Genomic DNA, 20,066 nt, shown 5'->3' on the forward strand with positions numbered 1-20,066 from the left:
CCCTAAAGACCGCGACCCGCAATCCCATTCTTCAGGACAAAGGGGGGATGTTGGGCCACGCAGGCTTAGAACAGTCAAGCAATGGACTTGGGCCTGCACCTCTGTAAAAGCCTCATTTGAGTTATTCACTGAGATCACAAAGAGGCCTAAAAGGACTCTTAATCCCAGAATCCCCTGCGGTACTTCACACCTACGTGTGAAGTAAAGGGGGGACCGGAACCTCTCTCTCCTCATTGGAGGGGACCTGAGGTAGACCCCCATGGAGCAGGCCAGGCTACAAAACTCCAAGACTTCCATTGCTCGCTCTCTTTCACGCGCTGACCTTCGGTGCTCGGAGACCCAAGAAGATCTCCTGTTTCCTGCAACAATCTTCCTTTGTTTTAAGTTTTGGCGCGCAGGTAATCCGCGGCCGGCAGTGTTCTAAATTCCGAGCTCGGATTGTCCAGTGAACGCATCTCAGTTTCTCGGAGAGTGTCAGACTATAACAGATTATCAGAAAGATAACGGTCTTATTCCGTCCTGCAACGAAAGGACATCAAAGGACATCTTTCCACTCGACGGAGAACCAACGAAGCCGCTCTCGCCGTAAGGGACCCTCGCCGCCATCAGACGCCTCTGCACCAGGACGGACAGAAGATCTGCTCCATCGCCGGACTCTTTTCCTTTCACCAATCGCGGACAAAGCGATTCACAAGTGAGGCTTAATTAGGTCTGGGCAGAATTAGCTTTAGAGAGTGTTTTTAACAATTGTTGATCAAAGCAGAAACTGTAATTTTTATCTTTGTTGGACCTGCGTCCTGAGTTTTAACTGTTTAAAACTCTTGTTGTTTCGGACCGCTGCGTCCTATATGTGTTTAGCGTAACAGCGTTATAACCGGGTATTACTCTTCTGATCAGAAAGGCCAGTGTAAGCTGTATTAACCTGAATTCGGCTATTGGTTTGTTTCTGTGAATGAAGGGAATTACTCCGAGTTGTGGCGCGGGAGTCGGACTGTGATCCGGCCTCTTCAGGCACGCATTTCTCTTTTATTCTCTTTTATTTCCCCTTCTACGCACACACATACACACATATTCCCGTGTAAACGTACATCTGGAGACCAACTCCACCACCGCGCCATTACGCACAGAGATCTATACACTCGCGGCTATCCAGACGCCTCAGAGACACAGATTGTGTAGGGCCGAACTCGGTCTCTTCTAGACCTTAAGGCCACATTTAGGCCTTTGTTAGGTGTGTGCCATCGGAAGGGCGACCACGTGGGACGAAGTAATCTTCCCCCCCCCTTCTCTCTCCCTTTCATCCACACGTGCACGCACCCAGGTCTTTGTTAGGTTTGCGCCATCGTGAACGACCACGTGGGTACGAAGCCATCCCCCCCCCTTTCTTCTTCCCTCTTTCTCTCTCTCTCTCTCTCTCACACACACACACACACACACACACACACACACACCTACATTCACACCTCATCCACAAGCCTTTGCTTGATAATGTTTGTTGCTTAGATTAGTTTATAATAGTTATTTGTTTAATTAAGTTAATTGATTTTGGATTGATGTTGCTTTGTTTAAATAAATTCTGTTATAATTTTAAGAGAGCAGTTGTTTGTGGTTACTGGTGTATTTGCATTGTGATATAAGCTGGGTGCGAAGGCTTTGTGTACGGATTTCACGCCTTCAATTTATTAAATATAGTTATTCATTATTAATAATATTAGTAATTAAATAACTAATTTGAGACTGATTTGAGTGATATTTTGGTTATATTTACCTGATTACAGGTTGGTGCCCCAAAACGAGATTAAACATAGTTTAATGATATTTTATTTATATTATTAATAATTAAGTATAATTATTAAAGAATATAACCAAAGTTGACTTGATACAACCCCAACACAATTGTTTGCTATTCTATATCTGACAGAGTTGTGCTTTTCCTTGCAACTGTTGTCTGTACCATGATACAGGGAATGTCTATTTAGCAAGTTGTTGCATGTCAGGTGGACAAGAATATGCAGTGCTAGAAGTACAGCTGCAGCAGTGATTCTCTATGTTCAGACACATTCAAGGGTATTTCTGGCCTCTGACCAGCCTGGAGACCCTAGCTTTGTGCAACTGTGCATTGCTCTGGTCAAGCAATTGACAAAGTGTTCTTGGACTGGCCAGTGCTTTGTTCTTTTAACTGACCACATGTTTAAGCCAGCTGGCAAAGGTTGCTTTCTTATATTATCCTCTGTGGCAACGGTATTTCTTCATGCCATCTCTTTCCAAATCCCTGCACTTTAATGTCCACACATGGTGCTGCCATGTAAGAAATTGTTTCACTGCTCTCTCTGGAAGCTCTGCAGTGGTTCTCGGTGGGACCTGGTTTTGAAGCAGTATGTTCATGGCATGCCATTGGGTCTGTGGTCCTCCAGGCACGGGTAAGCCCTTGAACAACTAAGGTGTCAGGGAGTCATCCAATCCTCCTCAAACAGCCTGCGATCCTAAGTTTTCTCTTTACCTTCTGGTCAGCACAAGCCATACAAATGTTGTTACACTTAGATTGCTGCCTAAAGAGTTTGTAGCACTCATCATTAAAAGCCCATTGCACTCAGTGAGAAGTAGTTGTAAGACAGTTGTTAAGCTGCAAAAAAAATGTTCCAAAACTAACGCTAACCCAAAGTGTTTTGAAAGCATTGATTTCGGTATTGAAAAAAAGGAAGCTACAGGGCAATCATTACTGAAACAACACCATGCCCAATGGAACGCCACACTGCTCTGTGAAGTGGGATCACTGTATTCAAAGTCCAGAGTGTTACACAATACTTAACGGAACAGGTTTAAAGATGACTTCAAGTGTTGCTTTTAGCAGAAGAGAACAACAGAACTGCTTTCAGTTGAACAACAGACCATAATCACAAAGTCTCACAAGTCAACAGCATTTGCTTTACTCGCCCCTGGGTGGGCTTGAACCACCAACCTCTCGGTTAACAGCCGAGCACGCTGGCCGATTGCGCCACAGAGACATGCTCTTCAGTTCTGCTTGTCGTTTGCAACTTGAGACATGCTGTGTACTCTGAGGCCAACATCGGTTACATGATTTCTTTAAAGAAAAACAGCTTTTGTGATGAAATCAATGTGTCCCCTCCAATCAGACTGATCCACAGTTGAGTGGAATTCTATCACACCTACTTGTAACAACGGATCACTTTTCAACGTACTGTGGAAGGGGTTGCGTTGGGTGGTTTGACCCTGTCTAGGAAAGGTGTTTTTAGGGGAGAAGTAATAAAAGACCTGCTCCCAGGTATGAACATTTGAAAGCTTTTATAGACAAGTGAATGTGTGAAGGCACTGCTGGGAGTTGAACCCAGGATCTCCTGTTTACAAGACAGGTGCTTTCTCCAACTAAGCTACAGCGCCCATTGGAAGTCTACAGTTTGGGGCAACTGCTGCAAATATCTCTGCATCAAGCCTTCCAAAGTGTCTGAGGTGGGTTGCCACATTGTATTTCCATTGCCTTTTGCCCGAAGCTGCTGTCGGTACTTAGGACATTGCCACCAACTATAAGGAAATGCAAAAGAGGAACTGCTGGGATTTGAACCCAGGATCTCCTGTTTACTAGACAGGCACTTTGACCAACTAAGCCACAGCACCATCAATTGATTTGTCTTAAGAATGTTTCATATTAAGTGTGTAACTGAATCGAATCAGCTTGTTACCATCTTTACTCTCCTGTGCTGGAAAGATGCCAGTGTTGAAGGTTGGCTAGCAGACCAAGATGACAATCTCTCACAAGTCATTTGATCACCCAGTTTTCACAGCCCCTCAGCATTCATGTTTGTTGGTCCAATTTTGGAACAGATAGAAAAGTGCCACAATAACCCTGAGCCATCCCGCAAGTATAAACATATTTTGTGTCTTACAATTGTTTGCTATTCTATATCTGACAGAGTTGTGCTTTTCCTTGCAACTGTTGTCTGTACCATGATACAGGGAATGTCTATTTAGCAAGTTGTTGCATGTCAGGTGGACAAGAATATGCAGTGCTAGAAGTACAGCTGCAGCAGTGATTCTCTATGTTCAGACACATTCAAGGGTATTTCTGGCCTCTGACCAGCCTGGAGACCCTAGCTTTGTGCAACTGTGCATTGCTCTGGTCAAGCAATTGACAAAGTGTTCTTGGACTGGCCAGTGCTTTGTTCTTTTAACTGACCACATGTTTAAGCCAGCTGGCAAAGGTTGCTTTCTCATATTATCCTCTGTGGCAACGGTATTTCTTCATGCCATCTCTTTCCAAATCCCTGCACTTTAATGTCCACACATGGTGCTGCCATGTAAGAAATTGTTTCACTGCTCTCTCTGGAAGCTCTGCAGTGGTTCTCGGTGGGACCTGGTTTTGAAGCAGTATGTTCATGGCATGCCATTGGGTCTGTGGTCCTCCAGGCACGGGTAAGCCCTTGAACAACTAAGGTGTCAGGGAGTCATCCAATCCTCCTCAAACAGCCTGCGATCCTAAGTTTTCTCTTTACCTTCTGGTCAGCACAAGCCATACAAATGTTGTTACACTTAGATTGCTGCCTAAAGAGTTTGTAGCACTCATCATTAAAAGCCCATTGCACTCAGTGAGAAGTAGTTGTAAGACAGTTGTTAAGCTGCAAAAAAAATGTTCCAAAACTAACGCTAACCCAAAGTGTTTTGAAAGCATTGATTTCGGTATTGAAAAAAAGGAAGCTACAGGGCAATCATTACTGAAACAACACCATGCCCAATGGAACGCCACACTGCTCTGTGAAGTGGGATCACTGTATTCAAAGTCCAGAGTGTTACACAATACTTAACGGAACAGGTTTAAAGATGACTTCAAGTGTTGCTTTTAGCAGAAGAGAACAACAGAACTGCTTTCAGTTGAACAACAGACCATAATCACAAAGTCTCACAAGTCAACAGCATTTGCTTTACTCGCCCCTGGGTGGGCTTGAACCACCAACCTCTCGGTTAACAGCCGAGCGCGCTGGCCGATTGCGCCACAGAGACATGCTCTTCAGTTCTGCTTGTCGTTTGCAACTTGAGACATGCTGTGTACTCTGAGGCCAACATCGGTTACATGATTTCTTTAAAGAAAAACAGCTTTTGTGATGAAATCAATGTGTCCCCTCCAATCAGACTGATCCACAGTTGAGTGGAATTCTATCACACCTACTTGTAACAACGGATCACTTTTCAACGTACTGTGGAAGGGGTTGCGTTGGGTGGTTTGACCCTGTCTAGGAAAGGTGTTTTTAGGGGAGAAGTAATAAAAGACCTGCTCCCAGGTATGAACATTTGAAAGCTTTTATAGACAAGTGAATGTGTGAAGGCACTGCTGGGAGTTGAACCCAGGATCTCCTGTTTACAAGACAGGTGCTTTCTCCAACTAAGCTACAGCGCCCATTGGAAGTCTACAGTTTGGGGCAACTGCTGCAAATATCTCTGCATCAAGCCTTCCAAAGTGTCTGAGGTGGGTTGCCACATTGTATTTCCATTGCCTTTTGCCCGAAGCTGCTGTCGGTACTTAGGACATTGCCACCAACTATAAGGAAATGCAAAAGAGGAACTGCTGGGATTTGAACCCAGGATCTCCTGTTTACTAGACAGGCACTTTGACCAACTAAGCCACAGCACCATCAATTGTTTTGTCTTAAGAATGTTTCATATTAAGTGTGTAACTGAATCGAATCAGCTTGTTACCATCTTTACTCTCCTGTGCTGGAAAGATGCCAGTGTTGAAGGTTGGCTAGCAGACCAAGATGACAATCTCTCACAAGTCATTTGATCACCCAGTTTTCACAGCCCCTCAGCATTCATGTTTGTTGGTCCAATTTTGGAACAGATAGAAAAGTGCCACAATAACCCTGAGCCATCCCGCAAGTATAAACATATTTTGTGTCTTACAATTGTTTGCTATTCTATATCTGACAGAGTTGTGCTTTTCCTTGCAACTGTTGTCTGTACCATGATACAGGGAATGTCTATTTAGCAAGTTGTTGCATGTCAGGTGGACAAGAATATGCAGTGCTAGAAGTACAGCTGCAGCAGTGATTCTCTATGTTCAGACACATTCAAGGGTATTTCTGGCCTCTGACCAGCCTGGAGACCCTAGCTTTGTGCAACTGTGCATTGCTCTGGTCAAGCAATTGACAAAGTGTTCTTGGACTGGCCAGTGCTTTGTTCTTTTAACTGACCACATGTTTAAGCCAGCTGGCAAAGGTTGCTTTCTCATATTATCCTCTGTGGCAACGGTATTTCTTCATGCCATCTCTTTCCAAATCCCTGCACTTTAATGTCCACACATGGTGCTGCCATGTAAGAAATTGTTTCACTGCTCTCTCTGGAAGCTCTGCAGTGGTTCTCGGTGGGACCTGGTTTTGAAGCAGTATGTTCATGGCATGCCATTGGGTCTGTGGTCCTCCAGGCACGGGTAAGCCCTTGAACAACTAAGGTGTCAGGGAGTCATCCAATCCTCCTCAAACAGCCTGCGATCCTAAGTTTTCTCTTTACCTTCTGGTCAGCACAAGCCATACAAATGTTGTTACACTTAGATTGCTGCCTAAAGAGTTTGTAGCACTCATCATTAAAAGCCCATTGCACTCAGTGAGAAGTAGTTGTAAGACAGTTGTTAAGCTGCAAAAAAAATGTTCCAAAACTAACGCTAACCCAAAGTGTTTTGAAAGCATTGATTTCGGTATTGAAAAAAAGGAAGCTACAGGGCAATCATTACTGAAACAACACCATGCCCAATGGAACGCCACACTGCTCTGTGAAGTGGGATCACTGTATTCAAAGTCCAGAGTGTTACACAATACTTAACGGAACAGGTTTAAAGATGACTTCAAGTGTTGCTTTTAGCAGAAGAGAACAACAGAACTGCTTTCAGTTGAACAACAGACCATAATCACAAAGTCTCACAAGTCAACAGCATTTGCTTTACTCGTCCCTGGGTGGGCTTGAACCACCAACCTCTCGGTTAACAGCCGAGCGCGCTGGCTGATTGCGCCACAGAGACATGCTCTTCAGTTCTGCTTGTCGTTTGCAACTTGAGACATGCTGTGTACTCTGAGGCCAACATCGGTTACATGATTTCTTTAAAGAAAAACAGCTTTTGTGATGAAATCAATGTGTCCCCTCCAATCAGACTGATCCACAGTTGAGTGGAATTCTATCACACCTACTTGTAACAACGGATCACTTTTCAACGTACTGTGGAAGGGGTTGCGTTGGGTGGTTTGACCCTGTCTAGGAAAGGTGTTTTTAGGGGAGAAGTAATAAAAGACCTGCTCCCAGGTATGAACATTTGAAAGCTTTTATAGACAAGTGAATGTGTGAAGGCACTGCTGGGAGTTGAACCCAGGATCTCCTGTTTACAAGACAGGTGCTTTCTCCAACTAAGCTACAGCGCCCATTGGAAGTCTACAGTTTGGGGCAACTGCTGCAAATATCTCTGCATCAAGCCTTCCAAAGTGTCTGAGGTGGGTTGCCACATTGTATTTCCATTGCCTTTTGCCCGAAGCTGCTGTCGGTACTTAGGACATTGCCACCAACTATAAGGAAATGCAAAAGAGGCACTGCTGGGATTTGAACCCAGGATCTCCTGTTTACTAGACAGGCACTTTGACCAACTAAGCCACAGCACCATCAATTGATTTGTCTTAAGAATGTTTCATATTAAGTGTGTAACTGAATCGAATCAGCTTGTTACCATCTTTACTCTCCTGTGCTGGAAAGATGCCAGTGTTGAAGGTTGGCTAGCAGACCAAGATGACAATCTCTCACAAGTCATTTGATCACCCAGTTTTCACAGCCCCTCAGCATTCATGTTTGTTGGTCCAATTTTGGAACAGATAGAAAAGTGCCACAATAACCCTGAGCCATCCCGCAAGTATAAACATATTTTGTGTCTTACAATTGTTGGGCCACGCAGGCTTAGAACAGTCAAGCAATGGACTTGGGCCTGCACCTCTGTAAAAGCCTCATTTGAGTTATTCACTGAGATCACAAAGAGGCCTAAAAGGACTCTTAATCCCAGAATCCCCTGCGGTACTTCACACCTACGTGTGAAGTAAAGGGGGGACCGGAACCTCTCTCTCCTCATTGGAGGGGACCTGAGGTAGACCCCCATGGAGCAGGCCAGGCTACAAAACTCCAAGACTTCCATTGCTCGCTCTCTTTCACGCGCTGACCTTCGGTGCTCGGAGACCCAAGAAGATCTCCTGTTTCCTGCAACAATCTTCCTTTGTTTTAAGTTTTGGCGCGCAGGTAATCCGCGGCCGGCAGTGTTCTAAATTCCGAGCTCGGATTGTCCAGTGAACGCATCTCAGTTTCTCGGAGAGTGTCAGACTATAACAGATTATCAGAAAGATAACGGTCTTATTCCGTCCTGCAACGAAAGGACATCAAAGGACATCTTTCCACTCGACGGAGAACCAACGAAGCCGCTCTCGCCGTAAGGGACCCTCGCCGCCATCAGACGCCTCTGCACCAGGACGGACAGAAGATCTGCTCCATCGCCGGACTCTTTTCCTTTCACCAATCGCGGACAAAGCGATTCACAAGTGAGGCTTAATTAGGTCTGGGCAGAATTAGCTTTAGAGAGTGTTTTTAACAATTGTTGATCAAAGCAGAAACTGTAATTTTTATCTTTGTTGGACCTGCGTCCTGAGTTTTAACTGTTTAAAACTCTTGTTGTTTCGGACCGCTGCGTCCTATATGTGTTTAGCGTAACAGCGTTATAACCGGGTATTACTCTTCTGATCAGAAAGGCCAGTGTAAGCTGTATTAACCTGAATTCGGCTATTGGTTTGTTTCTGTGAATGAAGGGAATTACTCCGAGTTGTGGCGCGGGAGTCGGACTGTGATCCGGCCTCTTCAGGCACGCATTTCTCTTTTATTCTCTTTTATTTCCCCTTCTACGCACACACATACACACATATTCCCGTGTAAACGTACATCTGGAGACCAACTCCACCACCGCGCCATTACGCACAGAGATCTATACACTCGCGGCTATCCAGACGCCTCAGAGACACAGATTGTGTAGGGCCGAACTCGGTCTCTTCTAGACCTTAAGGCCACATTTAGGCCTTTGTTAGGTGTGTGCCATCGGAAGGGCGACCACGTGGGACGAAGTAATCTTCCCCCCCCCTTCTCTCTCCCTTTCATCCACACGTGCACGCACCCAAGTCTTTGTTAGGTTTGCGCCATCGTGAACGACCACGTGGGTACGAAGCCATCCCCCCCCCTTTCTTCTTCCCTCTTTCTCTCTCTCTCTCTCTCTCACACACACACACACACACACACACACACACACACCTACATTCACACCTCATCCACAAGCCTTTGCTTGATAATGTTTGTTGCTTAGATTAGTTTATAATAGTTATTTGTTTAATTAAGTTAATTGATTTTGGATTGATGTTGCTTTGTTTAAATAAATTCTGTTATAATTTTAAGAGAGCAGTTGTTTGTGGTTACTGGTGTATTTGCATTGTGATATAAGCTGGGTGCGAAGGCTTTGTGTACGGATTTCACGCCTTCAATTTATTAAATATAGTTATTCATTATTAATAATATTAGTAATTAAATAACTAATTTGAGACTGATTTGAGTGATATTTTGGTTATATTTACCTGATTACAGGTTGGTGCCCCAAAACGAGATTAAACATAGTTTAATGATATTTTATTTATATTATTAATAATTAAGTATAATTATTAAAGAATATAACCAAAGTTGACTTGATACAACCCCAACAAATGGTGCGGCCCGTGTGAGGCCTTCAATAAACCAGCTTTATTGCACTGTTAATGCACAGTAATCCAAACTTAAAATCCTAAAAAGGATCCTTCGGAAGAAAATTATATTTTCTTTAATTTTTTTGTGGTTTAAGCAAAGCAGACATCAAGCTGTGGCTTAGTTGTGTTTTATGTTGTTAGTTAATGGTTAAAGCCGTAACTGTTGTCCCCTTTGGGTCCATACAACAATTGGACATAATGATGCAGCTAGTGTGACTTTATCAAGGAACTTGATTTGTTGCATTAATCTAGATTTTGATCCTGAAGTATTCGACTAAAGGATTGTGGTGCTCCTTGTTGTTTGAGAGCCATTTGGCCAGATGAGAGTGTAACCTCATCATTGTTGCATAGCCAGCTGTCTGAGAGGTGTGAGTTCCTCCCTTCCTTTGAGGACTTGAGGTGTGAATCCCCTCTCCTATCTTCCAGGATAGACTGCAGTGATCAGTTGGGAAACTTAGATAAGATTTGCTCTTGTGTACCAAGACCCTAGGTGAGTCGGGGGCTGAGACTCCTTTTGGATCAGACGACGCAGCACTGCAAGAAACTGCTGCCGGTCTGACGAACCTCTCCTCAGAGGAGAGTGCCAACCTATATAGCTAGTCAATTAGCATTAGTGATAAGAAGTTAGAAGAGCTAGTTGATCTTGTCAACCACAGAGCCAGGCTCACCCCTAATAAAGACAGAATGTATGCAGAAGACATACATCAACTATGGTCCAAAGCTCACTATGGATCAGCCGATCCACCCCTTCAAGACATAGTTGCTAATCTTATCCACCTCCCTATAGAGCAGCTCGACAGCCTGAACTCCTACACCCTCAGCACATGTGAAAAGAAACTAAAGGGCTTGGTTGAATATGCAAATCAAGCAACCGGGAAGCCAACACGTACAGTTTCAGATGTTCTAGGCGAAATTCTCCTCCTTTATCAGCGCAAATCAAATGTGCAGAATGAGATACACCGGGAACAGCTAGCCCGGGTACTAGAAGAAGGACAGATCCTGCGGGACGACTTCGAAAGAATGCAGGATAAACTAAAGACCTTGCAGGAAAATTGCAAGGCCCTGCAGGAGGAGAATAAAACACTGCATGAAAGCAGCAAACTGGCCGAACAGAAGAAACAAAGTGACACGGTACCCAGATTTCAGGATAGGCAGATAAGTACTGCAGCCCCCAGATCAGCTGAGGAAACCTCAGACGAAGGATGGGAGACTGAACCAAGCCCCTGGAGGAGGGAGACAGACATGTTGCAGGATCTGGAGGAGAGGGGAAGGCACCGCCGGGTCGACCCAGGCACAAAAGCGCCCACGTCCTCAGACCACCCGGTAAAGAGCTGGATGATTAAAGATGAAGGGCCCCCGCGTTCTGCAATACGCTTTGAGCGAAGAGAGCCCTCACCCCGCAGGAGGAGAGGCTTTACTCCCCCTAGAGACAGGGAGGAGACACAGGCCCAATTGGGCACCGAACGCTACCTGTCCCACGATAGACGGCCACGTCTGAGCCGAACACAAACCCCGCCACGGTTACAACCCTACTACCGTGACAACCACAGGGCTTACGATTCGTCAGACGAATCGGACGACCCTTGCCAGCCTTCGGGTCAGGGCCTGCGAACCAGGCAGATAGAACCTCAGGCCAAAGATCTGAAGCGTTTTGACCCAGATAGCCCAGATTCAAGTATCAACGACTACCTTAGAGCAGTTGACCATTGTCTCCTTGACCTGCCTCATGCGTCCTCACATGAAAAACTGAAACGGATCTGGAAGACTACGGCTAGGAGTGTCCGTGATTTCATGGGGACAATCCCACCAAAGGTCCGATCCTTGCAGAAAGGAAACAAATCTGTTAGTCAGCACTTACAAACTGCCAAGCAGAAAGTGTTGGACATGTTTGAATTAATTCAGGGAGCACAGGTAAGCATGGAGCAAGACATATCGTCAGGATATGACTCTGATCCTGGACCAAGCCCCTTAAGAGATCAAACAACCCTGCTGAAAAAGCTCAGTAAAGAACCGAGCAGCCAGGATAACCCAATGACTGAGGAAATAAGTCTAGTTTTCCCTGATTTTGACTGTGGAGCCCCGCTCCTTGGGGAAACGCCCCAGTTCTCTGACAACTGTGACACCCTTTCACACCTTCACAGGTTTGAATCACCACATAGGAAGGGGGGTGACTTCTCAGCCCCCAGAGGCAGAGATAACACCAGGCCCCCTCCTGCTACCTGTAGGTTCCCATTGCAGGATTCACAGCTGAGGAATATCCAAACCTCAGATGACTGGGATGGCTCCCTTCTACCCAGAGATCAAAGAATGCGCATAAGGCTCATTGAATCTATGGCACAGGATGTAGAGCGGTTTGATCCAGATAACTCAGACCTCTGCATCGATGATTACCTCAGAGAGATTAACCTGTGTCTCAGTGAGGTACCTGATGCATCCACAAGAGAAAAACTCAGGCTGATCTGGAAGACAACTTCCAAGAGTGTCCGTAACTTCACGACTACCCTTCAGCCTGAGATCAGATACCAGTACTCTGCGCTCTGCAATGCTTTGCGCCAGGAATACTCCACCTACATTGACCCTGCATCTGCCCTTCTTAGTGCTTTCAGTGTCTTGCACCAGAAGCACGAGGCCCCCAAAGATTATTACTGGCGACTAAGATCTGCATATTTCCAGGGACGTAAGGCTCCAGGTCTGGAAGAGAACCCAACTTTCAAGTCCATCTTCATGCACAATCTGCATGGCTGCGTGCGTTCAGATGTCACCCTGCATAGTCGTACACATCAGCTTAGTATGAAAGAGATCAAGAGATTCGCACAGGCGGTTTGGCAGACACGCTTACGTCACGTGTCACGTGAGGGCAACAAGTTGCCTTGTGCTAAGAATAAGAGACCATATCACCGGCAGAATAGAGAACAGAGCCAGGGGGGTGAAGGTGGGACTCAACCACAGAGTAGGTTCCAGCCTGGAGAACTGATCGCTACCAGATCTGAACGGAACTCTCGGGATGGCCGTAGTCTGAGACAGAAGGGTAGGTATAATCGGAGTTCCTACGAGCTCCCTAAGGACTCCCTCGCTTACAGAGAACCTGATTCTGACTCCACATAGGAGTGGGGGTGTAGCCTCCATTCTAGAAACACAACAATGTCACTCTACCGACATGAATGTTTCCTAGTCCCTGTTTTGTGTTTTGACATAGGTAGGGAGACACATAATGTACATGTACATTTACACACCTACATGCCACAAACACCTTCCCACAGGCTTACTCCTGCCCAGGCTAGGAGTTAGCCCACAAATCTACACCTTATACTCTTCTCTTTCTCCCCTCCTCTTGTCTGTTTGTTTCATTTGTTTTGTTAAAGAATGTGCCCTGAGTAGCGAAGCTTTGCTAATGCCTGGTTATGTTTTATGCCTAGCTTTAGACATAGTTAGACAGTCTGCCCAGACTTTGCCTCAGTGTCTGCCCAGACCGAATGCCTCTCAAAATGTATGGACTTTTGGCTCATTAACTATTTGAAAATTTGTCTCCTCACGCATGGACTGTTGGCCCTATTTGCCCTAAAGACCGCGACCCGCAATCCCATTCTTCAGGACAAAGGGGGGATGTTGGGCCACGCAGGCTTAGAACAGTCAAGCAATGGACTTGGGCCTGCACCTCTGTAAAAGCCTCATTTGAGTTATTCACTGAGATCACAAAGAGGCCTAAAAGGACTCTTAATCCCAGAATCCCCTGCGGTACTTCACACCTACGTGTGAAGTAAAGGGGGGACCGGAACCTCTCTCTCCTCATTGGAGGGGACCTGAGGTAGACCCCCATGGAGCAGGCCAGGCTACAAAACTCCAAGACTTCCATTGCTCGCTCTCTTTCACGCGCTGACCTTCGGTGCTCGGAGACCCAAGAAGATCTCCTGTTTCCTGCAACAATCTTCCTTTGTTTTAAGTTTTGGCGCGCAGGTAATCCGCGGCCGGCAGTGTTCTAAATTCCGAGCTCGGATTGTCCAGTGAACGCATCTCAGTTTCTCGGAGAGTGTCAGACTATAACAGATTATCAGAAAGATAACGGTCTTATTCCGTCCTGCAACGAAAGGACATCAAAGGACATCTTTCCACTCGACGGAGAACCAACGAAGCCGCTCTCGCCGTAAGGGACCCTCGCCGCCATCAGACGCCTCTGCACCAGGACGGACAGAAGATCTGCTCCATCGCCGGACTCTTTTCCTTTCACCAATCGCGGACAAAGCGATTCACAAGTGAGGCTTAATTAGGTCTGGGCAGAATTAGCTTTAGAGAGTGTTTTTAACAATTGTTGATCAAAGCAGAAACTGTAATTTTTATCTTTGTTGGACCTGCGTCCTGAGTTTTAACTGTTTAAAACTCTTGTTGTTTCGGACCGCTGCGTCCTATATGTGTTTAGCGTAACAGCGTTATAACCGGGTATTACTCTTCTGATCAGAAAGGCCAGTGTAAGCTGTATTAACCTGAATTCGGCTATTGGTTTGTTTCTGTGAATGAAGGGAATTACTCCGAGTTGTGGCGCGGGAGTCGGACTGTGATCCGGCCTCTTCAGGCACGCATTTCTCTTTTATTCTCTTTTATTTCCCCTTCTACGCACACACATACACACATATTCCCGTGTAAACGTACATCTGGAGACCAACTCCACCACCGCGCCATTACGCACAGAGATCTATACACTCGCGGCTATCCAGACGCCTCAGAGACACAGATTGTGTAGGGCCGAACTCGGTCTCTTCTAGACCTTAAGGCCACATTTAGGCCTTTGTTAGGTGTGTGCCATCGGAAGGGCGACCACGTGGGACGAAGTAATCTTCCCCCCCCCTTCTCTCTCCCTTTCATCCACACGTGCACGCACCCAGGTCTTTGTTAGGTTTGCGCCATCGTGAACGACCACGTGGGTACGAAGCCATCCCCCCCCCATTCTTCTTCCCTCTTTCTCTCTCTCTCTCTCTCTCACACACACACACACACACACACACACACACACACACCTACATTCACACCTCATCCACAAGCCTTTGCTTGATAATGTTTGTTGCTTAGATTAGTTTATAATAGTTATTTGTTTAATTAAGTTAATTGATTTTGGATTGATGTTGCTTTGTTTAAATAAATTCTGTTATAATTTTAAGAGAGCAGTTGTTTGTGGTTACTGGTGTATTTGCATTGTGATATAAGCTGGGTGCGAAGGCTTTGTGTACGGATTTCACGCCTTCAATTTATTAAATATAGTTATTCATTATTAATAATATTAGTAATTAAATAACTAATTTGAGACTGATTTGAGTGATATTTTGGTTATATTTACCTGATTACAGGTTGGTGCCCCAAAACGAGATTAAACATAGTTTAATGATATTTTATTTATATTATTAATAATTAAGTATAATTATTAAAGAATATAACCAAAGTTGACTTGATACAACCCCAACACAATTGTTTGCTATTCTATATCTGACAGAGTTGTGCTTTTCCTTGCAACTGTTGTCTGTACCATGATACAGGGAATGTCTATTTAGCAAGTTGTTGCATGTCAGGTGGACAAGAATATGCAGTGCTAGAAGTACAGCTGCAGCAGTGATTCTCTATGTTCAGACACATTCAAGGGTATTTCTGGCCTCTGACCAGCCTGGAGACCCTAGCTTTGTGCAACTGTGCATTGCTCTGGTCAAGCAATTGACAAAGTGTTCTTGGACTGGCCAGTGCTTTGTTCTTTTAACTGACCACATGTTTAAGCCAGCTGGCAAAGGTTGCTTTCTCATATTATCCTCTGTGGCAACGGTATTTCTTCATGCCATCTCTTTCCAAATCCCTGCACTTTAATGTCCACACATGGTGCTGCCATGTAAGAAATTGTTTCACTGCTCTCTCTGGAAGCTCTGCAGTGGTTCTCGGTGGGACCTGGTTTTGAAGCAGTATGTTCATGGCATGCCATTGGGTCTGTGGTCCTCCAGGCACGGGTAAGCCCTTGAACAACTAAGGTGTCAGGGAGTCATCCAATCCTCCTCAAACAGCCTGCGATCCTAAGTTTTCTCTTTACCTTCTGGTCAGCACAAGCCATACAAATGTTGTTACACTTAGATTGCTGCCTAAAGAGTTTGTAGCACTCATCATTAAAAGCCCATTGCACTCAGTGAGAAGTAGTTGTAAGACAGTTGTTAAGCTGCAAAAAAAATGTTCCAAAACTAACGCTAACCCAAAGTGTTTTGAAAGCATTGATTTCGGTATTGAAAAAAAGGAAGCTACAGGGCAATCATTACTGAAACAACACCATGCCCAATGGAACGCCACACTGCTCTGTGAAGTGGGATCACTGTATTCAAAGTCCAGAGTGTTACACAATACTTAACGGAACAGGTTTAAAGATGACTTCAAGTGTTGCTTTTAGCAGAAGAGAACAACAGAACTGCTTTCAGTTGAACAACAGACCATAATCACAAAGTCTCACAAGTCAACAGCATTTGCTTTACTCGTCCCTGGGTGGGCTTGAACCACCAACCTCTCGGTTAACAGCCGAGCGCGCTGGCCGATTGCGCCACAGAGACATGCTCTTCAGTTCTGGTTGTCGTTTGCAACTTGAGACATGCTGTGTACTCTGAGGCCAACATCGGTTACATGATTTCTTTAAAGAAAAACAGCTTTTGTGATGAAATCAATGTGTCCCCTCCAATCAGACTGATCCACAGTTGAGTGGAATTCTATCACACCTACTTGTAACAACGGATCACTTTTCAACGTACTGTGGAAGGGGTTGCGTTGGGTGGTTTGACCCTGTCTAGGAAAGGTGTTTTTAGGGGACAAGTAATAAAAGACCTGCTCCCAGGTATGAACATTTGAAAGCTTTTATAGACAAGTGAATGTGTGAAGGCACTGCTGGGAGTTGAACCCAGGATCTCCTGTTTACAAGACAGGTGCTTTCTCCAACTAAGCTACAGCGCCCATTGGAAGTCTACAGTTTGGGGCAACTGCTGCAAATATCTCTGCATCAAGCCTTCCAAAGTGTCTGAGGTGGGTTGCCACATTGTATTTCCATTGCCTTTTGCCCGAAGCTGCTGTCGGTACTTAGGACATTGCCACCAACTATAAGGAAATGCAAAAGAGGCACTGCTGGGATTTGAACCCAGGATCTCCTGTTTACTAGACAGGCACTTTGACCAACTAAGCCACAGCGCCATCAATTGATTTGCTTTGAGAATGTTTCATATTAAGTGTGTAACTGAATCGAATCAGCTTGTTAACATCTTTACTCCCCTGTGCTGGAAAGATGCCAGTGTTGAAGGTTGGCTAGCAGACCAAGATGACAATCTCTCACAAGTCATTTGATCACCCAGTTTTCACAGCCCCTCAGCATTCATGTTTGTTGGTCCAATTTTGGAACAGATAGAAAAGTGCCACAATAACCCTGAGCCATCCCGCAAGTATAAACATATTTTGTGTCTTACAATTGTTTGCTATTCTATATCTGACAGAGTTGTGCTTTTCCTTGCAACTGTTGTCTGTACCATGATACAGGGAATGTCTATTTAGCAAGTTGTTGCATGTCAGGTGGACAAGAATATGCAGTGCTAGAAGTACAGCTGCAGCAGTGATTCTCTATGTTCAGACACATTCAAGGGTATTTCTGGCCTCTGACCAGCCTGGAGACCCTAGCTTTGTGCAACTGTGCATTGCTCTGGTCAAGCAATTGACAAAGTGTTCTTGGACTGGCCAGTGCTTTGTTCTTTTAACTGACCACATGTTTAAGCCAGCTGGCAAAGGTTGCTTTCTTATATTATCCTCTGTGGCAACGGTATTTCTTCATGCCATCTCTTTCCAAATCCCTGCACTTTAATGTCCACACATGGTGCTGCCATGTAAGAAATTGTTTCACTGCTCTCTCTGGAAGCTCTGCAGTGGTTCTCGGTGGGACCTGGTTTTGAAGCAGTATGTTCATGGCATGCCATTGGGTCTGTGGTCCTCCAGGCACGGGTAAGCCCTTGAACAACTAAGGTGTCAGGGAGTCATCCAATCCTCCTCAAACAGCCTGCGATCCTAAGTTTTCTCTTTACCTTCTGGTCAGCACAAGCCATACAAATGTTGTTACACTTAGATTGCTGCCTAAAGAGTTTGTAGCACTCATCATTAAAAGCCCATTGCACTCAGTGAGAAGTAGTTGTAAGACAGTTGTTAAGCTGCAAAAAAAATGTTCCAAAACTAACGCTAACCCAAAGTGTTTTGAAAGCATTGATTTCGGTATTGAAAAAAAGGAAGCTACAGGGCAATCATTACTGAAACAACACCATGCCCAATGGAACGCCACACTGCTCTGTGAAGTGGGATCACTGTATTCAAAGTCCAGAGTGTTACACAATACTTAACGGAACAGGTTTAAAGATGACTTCAAGTGTTGCTTTTAGCAGAAGAGAACAACAGAACTGCTTTCAGTTGAACAACAGACCATAATCACAAAGTCTCACAAGTCAACAGCATTTGCTTTACTCGTCCCTGGGTGGGCTTGAACCACCAACCTCTCGGTTAACAGCCGAGCGCGCTGGCCGATTGCGCCACAGAGACATGCTCTTCAGTTCTGGTTGTCGTTTGCAACTTGAGACATGCTGTGTACTCTGAGGCCAACATCGGTTACATGATTTCTTTAAAGAAAAACAGCTTTTGTGATGAAATCAATGTGTCCCCTCCAATCAGACTGATCCACAGTTGAGTGGAATTCTATCACACCTACTTGTAACAACGGATCACTTTTCAACGTACTGTGGAAGGGGTTGCGTTGGGTGGTTTGACCCTGTCTAGGAAAGGTGTTTTTAGGGGACAAGTAATAAAAGACCTGCTCCCAGGTATGAACATTTGAAAGCTTTTATAGACAAGTGAATGTGTGAAGGCACTGCTGGGAGTTGAACTTAGGACATTGCCACCAACTATAAGGAAATGCAAAAGAGGCACTGCTGGGATTTGAACCCAGGATCTCCTGTTTACTAGACAGGCACTTTGACCAACTAAGCCACAGCGCCATCAATTGATTTGCTTTGAGAATGTTTCATATTAAGTGTGTAACTGAATCGAATCAGCTTGTTAACATCTTTACTCCCCTGTGCTGGAAAGATGCCAGTGTTGAAGGTTGGCTAGCAGACCAAGATGACAATCTCTCACAAGTCATTTGATCACCCAGTTTTCACAGCCCCTCAGCATTCATGTTTGTTGGTCCAATTTTGGAACAGATAGAAAAGTGCCACAATAACCCTGAGCCATCCCGCAAGTATAAACATATTTTGTGTCTTACAATTGTTTGCTATTCTATATCTGACAGAGTTGTGCTTTTCCTTGCAACTGTTGTCTGTACCATGATACAGGGAATGTCTATTTAGCAAGTTGTTGCATGTCAGGTGGACAAGAATATGCAGTGCTAGAAGTACAGCTGCAGCAGTGATTCTCTATGTTCAGACACATTCAAGGGTATTTCTGGCCTCTGACCAGCCTGGAGACCCTAGCTTTGTGCAACTGTGCATTGCTCTGGTCAAGCAATTGACAAAGTGTTCTTGGACTGGCCAGTGCTTTGTTCTTTTAACTGACCACATGTTTAAGCCAGCTGGCAAAGGTTGCTTTCTTATATTATCCTCTGTGGCAACGGTATTTCTTCATGCCATCTCTTTCCAAATCCCTGCACTTTAATGTCCACACATGGTGCTGCCATGTAAGAAATTGTTTCACTGCTCTCTCTGGAAGCTCTGCAGTGGTTCTCGGTGGGACCTGGTTTTGAAGCAGTATGTTCATGGCATGCCATTGGGTCTGTGGTCCTCCAGGCACGGGTAAGCCCTTGAACAACTAAGGTGTCAGGGAGTCATCCAATCCTCCTCAAACAGCCTGCGATCCTAAGTTTTCTCTTTACCTTCTGGTCAGCACAAGCCATACAAATGTTGTTACACTTAGATTGCTGCCTAAAGAGTTTGTAGCACTCATCATTAAAAGCCCATTGCACTCAGTGAGAAGTAGTTGTAAGACAGTTGTTAAGCTGCAAAAAAAATGTTCCAAAACTAACGCTAACCCAAAGTGTTTTGAAAGCATTGATTTCGGTATTGAAAAAAAGGAAGCTACAGGGCAATCATTACTGAAACAACACCATGCCCAATGGAACGCCACACTGCTCTGTGAAGTGGGATCACTGTATTCAAAGTCCAGAGTGTTACACAATACTTAACGGAACAGGTTTAAAGATGACTTCAAGTGTTGCTTTTAGCAGAAGAGAACAAC

At 44.9% G+C, this 20,066-nt stretch overlaps 14 non-coding genes across 14 annotated transcripts; all 14 read right to left on the bottom strand.

The window, feature by feature from the left end:
* Window positions 1-2,931: 2,931 nt before the first annotated feature.
* trnan-guu (transfer RNA asparagine (anticodon GUU)) lies at window positions 2,932-3,005 on the bottom strand. Its single transcript has one exon. It is a non-coding gene; the product is annotated as a tRNA-Asn (tRNA).
* A 320-nt stretch (window positions 3,006-3,325) lies between these two features.
* On the bottom strand, window positions 3,326-3,399 carry trnat-ugu (transfer RNA threonine (anticodon UGU)). The gene has a single exon. It is a non-coding gene; the product is annotated as a tRNA-Thr (tRNA).
* Window positions 3,400-3,559: 160 nt separating this feature from the next.
* trnat-agu (transfer RNA threonine (anticodon AGU)) lies at window positions 3,560-3,633 on the bottom strand. The gene has a single exon. It is a non-coding gene; the product is annotated as a tRNA-Thr (tRNA).
* Window positions 3,634-4,939: 1,306 nt separating this feature from the next.
* Window positions 4,940-5,013, bottom strand: trnan-guu (transfer RNA asparagine (anticodon GUU)). Its single transcript has one exon. It is a non-coding gene; the product is annotated as a tRNA-Asn (tRNA).
* A 320-nt stretch (window positions 5,014-5,333) lies between these two features.
* trnat-ugu (transfer RNA threonine (anticodon UGU)) lies at window positions 5,334-5,407 on the bottom strand. Its single transcript has one exon. It is a non-coding gene; the product is annotated as a tRNA-Thr (tRNA).
* Window positions 5,408-5,567: 160 nt separating this feature from the next.
* Window positions 5,568-5,641, bottom strand: trnat-agu (transfer RNA threonine (anticodon AGU)). Its single transcript has one exon. It is a non-coding gene; the product is annotated as a tRNA-Thr (tRNA).
* Window positions 5,642-6,947: 1,306 nt separating this feature from the next.
* On the bottom strand, window positions 6,948-7,021 carry trnan-guu (transfer RNA asparagine (anticodon GUU)). The gene has a single exon. It is a non-coding gene; the product is annotated as a tRNA-Asn (tRNA).
* A 320-nt stretch (window positions 7,022-7,341) lies between these two features.
* trnat-ugu (transfer RNA threonine (anticodon UGU)) lies at window positions 7,342-7,415 on the bottom strand. Its single transcript has one exon. It is a non-coding gene; the product is annotated as a tRNA-Thr (tRNA).
* Window positions 7,416-7,575: 160 nt separating this feature from the next.
* trnat-agu (transfer RNA threonine (anticodon AGU)) lies at window positions 7,576-7,649 on the bottom strand. The gene has a single exon. It is a non-coding gene; the product is annotated as a tRNA-Thr (tRNA).
* Window positions 7,650-16,295: 8,646 nt separating this feature from the next.
* On the bottom strand, window positions 16,296-16,369 carry trnan-guu (transfer RNA asparagine (anticodon GUU)). Its single transcript has one exon. It is a non-coding gene; the product is annotated as a tRNA-Asn (tRNA).
* Window positions 16,370-16,689: 320 nt separating this feature from the next.
* On the bottom strand, window positions 16,690-16,763 carry trnat-ugu (transfer RNA threonine (anticodon UGU)). Its single transcript has one exon. It is a non-coding gene; the product is annotated as a tRNA-Thr (tRNA).
* A 160-nt stretch (window positions 16,764-16,923) lies between these two features.
* On the bottom strand, window positions 16,924-16,997 carry trnat-agu (transfer RNA threonine (anticodon AGU)). Its single transcript has one exon. It is a non-coding gene; the product is annotated as a tRNA-Thr (tRNA).
* A 1,306-nt stretch (window positions 16,998-18,303) lies between these two features.
* Window positions 18,304-18,377, bottom strand: trnan-guu (transfer RNA asparagine (anticodon GUU)). Its single transcript has one exon. It is a non-coding gene; the product is annotated as a tRNA-Asn (tRNA).
* Window positions 18,378-18,755: 378 nt separating this feature from the next.
* trnat-agu (transfer RNA threonine (anticodon AGU)) lies at window positions 18,756-18,829 on the bottom strand. Its single transcript has one exon. It is a non-coding gene; the product is annotated as a tRNA-Thr (tRNA).
* Between the last annotated feature and the right edge of the window lie 1,237 nt (window positions 18,830-20,066).

Source organism: Labrus bergylta, chromosome 23 (assembly GCF_963930695.1).
Source record: "Labrus bergylta chromosome 23, fLabBer1.1, whole genome shotgun sequence".
Classification (NCBI taxonomy): Eukaryota; Metazoa; Chordata; class Actinopteri; order Labriformes; family Labridae; genus Labrus; species Labrus bergylta.